General features: G+C 54.6%; 1 protein-coding gene across 6 annotated transcripts in view; it reads left to right on the plus strand.

Moving 5' to 3' along the window:
- The first annotated feature begins 392 nt into the window (after positions 1-392).
- CRACR2A (calcium release activated channel regulator 2A) overlaps positions 393-3,851 on the plus strand; it is a 141,375-nt gene continuing 137,916 nt past the window's right edge. The window contains exon 1 of one of the 6 annotated variants that reach the window (XM_027769678.1): positions 393-1,447. The gene's annotated coding sequence lies outside the window, so the exon portion shown is untranslated. The remainder of the gene's footprint in view (positions 1,448-3,851) is intronic. The other 5 variants (XR_003548446.1, XR_003548447.1, XM_027769677.1 and 2 more) reach the window with 5 other exon arrangements.

The following is a 3,851-nucleotide window of genomic DNA, read 5'->3' on the forward strand; positions in this document are numbered from 1 at the left end:
ACCCTTAGGCTATTTTACTTGTTGTGAATAAAGATTTAGGAAATGTAAGCGTGCAGGAGATGGGGCCAGCAGGCAGCATGTGTGGTGCTGGCCTCCCACATAACCAGCCGTGGTTCAAGTCCTCGACCCAGTGGCTTGAAAATCACAGTGGGTGTGTGTGTGTGCATGCCCAAAATGCCAGGAGAGTGGAAGAAAAGGGATTGTGGCGTGGCCATCCCTCCTGGGGATGATTTCTCACTTTCCCTCTCACTGTTTCTCTGTCTCTCCAGTGAACACATGCACCTTGTGGCAAAAACCTAAAATACATAAATAAGTAATGCAGGAGGCTCGTCAAGTTACAGATTGTATTTCCTTCGGGTCTAAACCCAGACTGCTGGTTTATTTGGTAGTTGTAATCCTGGCTTTTTGAGGACCCTCAATACTGTTTCCAAGACTTCGTTTCTGAGTGCTCAGAACCCAGCAGTGTGTCTGGTACCTCCGAAGGAGCTCCGGAATGTTTCCTAATGAAATGACGGGGTTGGCGTGTGCTGTAGAATTCATTGCTGTTTTGAAACTTGGTAAAACGTGTCCAGTCTGGGGACAGGACTGAGTGCGAGGAGAGGGAGTGAGTGCGAGCATGCCCATGCGTCCCCCGTGTGTGGGAATGCAGTGGCCGGGGGATGGGGGATGTCATTCCGGAATATGGTCCTGGCCTCAGGAGCCGCCGAGGGCTCACACTTAGGGAAACTGTAGCGCGGTTGGCACAAAAACCCAAGCCAATGGGTTTAAATAGCGATATTTATTTTGTAGATGAGAAGCCTCAAGGAGGGCCACACCAGAGCTGTCTAGTCCACTGTTGGGGGGTACCCCAAGTGCCCAGGCTCGCTCTTCCTGCTCTGCCGTAATGCAGCCGCAGAAGCCCTGGTCCGGCAGAGGAGAGAACCAGGAAAGCGCTTCCAGAAGCACCCCGACGAGCCCCTCTCGCGTTTCCGTGACCAGCTGTGGGTCAGAGGCCGATGGCCCGCCTGGCCACTGGCGAGTGTGTGGCCGGTTTGCTCTGAGCTGGGGGCGGGTCACTGCCCAAGGAGGTGAACAGAATCGGAATTCTGCTCGAGAGCAGCGAGGGACGAGAGCATGCTGCTTAGACAGGTGACGGCACCTGCCTGGAAGCCTGGCCCAGACCCCAGGATGAAGGCTCAGTGAGGCCCTTTCCCTCCTCACTACAGCGAATTGCTTCAAGTCCAAGTGAGGAACCCTTTCCTCTTCTTCGTCCACAGGTATGCCCTGACCACAGCGGCCCTGCAGGAGCTTGGCGCAGAGCCACTGGGCTGCCCTTCAAGGGTGGGGCCCCAGCGACATGCCACTCTTCCTGCACGAGCTCAGCGGGGCCACGTGTCTGCGGACGGGACCCTGAGGGAGCCCGACACCAGAGCCTGGACCCAGAGGAGGCCCGGGAGGGTTCATCCAGGTATGTAACTGGACAACAGACGTGTCCGTGGTAGGAACCGGAGGTTCCTGGGTACAGGGCACCCTGGGACAGCCGCCTGTGAACACATGCTCCGAGGGGTGATGAGGAAACGGCATCTCTGCAACGGCACTCTGACTTTCTGCATGCCTGCCCCGCTCAAGCCCTTCTCAGCTCACCAGCGTGGTTGCCCAGACCACCTGGGCCGCATACCTCTGTCTGGCAGGTTCCGTGACAGCTGCAGAGTAGGCTCAGGGCCCTGCCAGGGTCTGGCTGTCAGCCAGAAGTGCGGAGAAGGAACGGCTGGGGGAGACTTGGCCTGAGGGTAGCAGATAAGCCATGAGTGGCCATGGGTGTCCACAGGGGGCAGGACGTTTGGGTTCCATGCCAGGAGCAGTGGTGACCGCTTCTAGCAGTCGTCCAGTTGCCTGAGCTCATAAGGATGTCCTGCGAACCCACCGGCTGGCAGGCACGTACACGTACCGGAGCAGCGGAAGCGAGACGCGGCGGGAGGCCGAGGGCGGCCGATAGCGCAGTGTTCTGGGATTCAGTGGCCTGGCTTCTGTGTGGGCTCTGCGGTGCGATGATGCTGATTTGGGCATGTTGTGATTTTTAAAAATGTCTTTCATGATCTTTAATTGGATATCAACTCCCACTTCCGGTGGTTTGTCAGAAGTCCTTGACTTGGGGACCAGCAGTTAGCGTAATGGCTATGTCGCTGGACTCCCATGTAGTCGACCGCGGTTTGTGTCCCGGACCCGGTGTCTTAAACTCATGCCGGGCGCGTGTGCGTGCGTGCCCAAGATCCCGAGAGGAGAATGGAGGAGAAGGGATTGCGGCGTGACCATCCCCCCTGGGGGGTGATTTCTCGCTTTCTATCTCTCTGTCTCTTTCTCTGTCTTTCTGGCGAGCACATGGGTGCCCTCTAGCAACCCCCCCCCCAAAAAAAATAAGTCAAATTACTGTAGAAAAATATCCAATGAAACCTTATTCTTGTCTCTGCCTGCCTGTCCTGTACCCTCCTCAGGAGCCACTTTAAAAAAAAATCGTCAGAGGGTATGACACTTGCTGGAGACAGAAAGAAGGAGAGCGAGAAAGCGTCCCCTTCACCCTTCCTTGTTTAAGTTTTGGGCACACAGGCACGTGCACCTGGCATGTTTGTTTTAAGCCACCAGGTCTAGGACTCGAACCGCATTCAGCCGTGTGGGCTCCAGCCACTTTAACCCCAATGCCATGGGCTGGCCTGGAACCACTTTCAGTCACTTCTCACCCATCCTTCTAGAGGTTCGTTGTGTCAGTGTGAGTCAGTACAAATGTGTATCCTGCCTTCGTTCCTTTCCTTATCACGTAACTAGCAGTATACACGCTTGTGCTAATCTTGGGTTTTCCACTTAATTGATCTTGTCAGCCTTTTCCTATGTGTGCGTTGAGAGCTTCCTCTTTCTTTCATACAGGGGCCTGGAGGTGCCATTATTTATTTTAATCACAATAAAGGGTGTGTATGTATACATACGCACACGGGAGAGAGACAGAGACAGAGAGACAGGGTCTCATCATGCCACGATCTGCTACCCCCACCTTCCAGCCCCTCAGGGTCCCGGCTCCTGAGTGCGCTCAGCTCCCAGCACTGCAGCCCGGCTTGCTGCTGAGTGAGCACCATGCTGGGCCCGTAATTTCGTAAACGTTCCTCGCTGGTGCACACAGTTGTTTTCAGTCGTTTGCTGTTTATTTCAAGGAATGCCACAGTGAATAAGCCTACCATTTGCATTGTCCCTGAACATGTGTAACATTTAAAAATTCTGAAATATCTTGGAATTATCAAAAGGATGAAGACCAGACTGGGTTCTGATGACCACACGTCGCCAGCTGGTTGGACTGGGTAGCGCCGTTCCCTTCCGGCGGGTCCCTCCCACTCTGCCTCACCTCTTTCACTCACCGCTCACTGTCCACCTGCTGTGAAGCCTGAGTGTTGTCTGCCGCTTAGCATCACAGCTACGTTGTTTTTCTTCCAGGAGAGTAAGGAGGGAGGGAAATCGTTCTTGTCCTTGTGTCTCTTCAAAGTGGAGAAGGAAAGCCGAGGAGCAGAGAACATCTTTTTGAGCAGGAAGGAGATGGCGGGTCTCTGTAAGAATCCGATCCTGCTTCCATGCACCTGACTACCCGGCCCACTGTTACTTGTCCGGACCTTGAATTTGCGGGCTCTGCCTTGTTACGTACGACCTTTCTGTAATCTCAAAAGCAGGAGGGGGACCAGCAGTTAGCGTAATGGCTATGTCACTAGACTCCCATGTAGTCGACCGCAGTTTGAGTCCCGGACCTGGTAGCTTAAACTCATGCCGGGTGCCTGTGCGTGCGTGCCCAAGATCCCGAGAGGAGAATGGAGGAGAAGGGATTGCAGTGTGGCCAT

The sequence above is a fragment of the Tupaia chinensis genome, unplaced genomic scaffold, assembly GCF_000334495.1.
Source record: "Tupaia chinensis unplaced genomic scaffold, TupChi_1.0 Scaffold150288_1, whole genome shotgun sequence".
In the NCBI taxonomy this organism is placed as follows: Eukaryota; Metazoa; Chordata; class Mammalia; order Scandentia; family Tupaiidae; genus Tupaia; species Tupaia belangeri.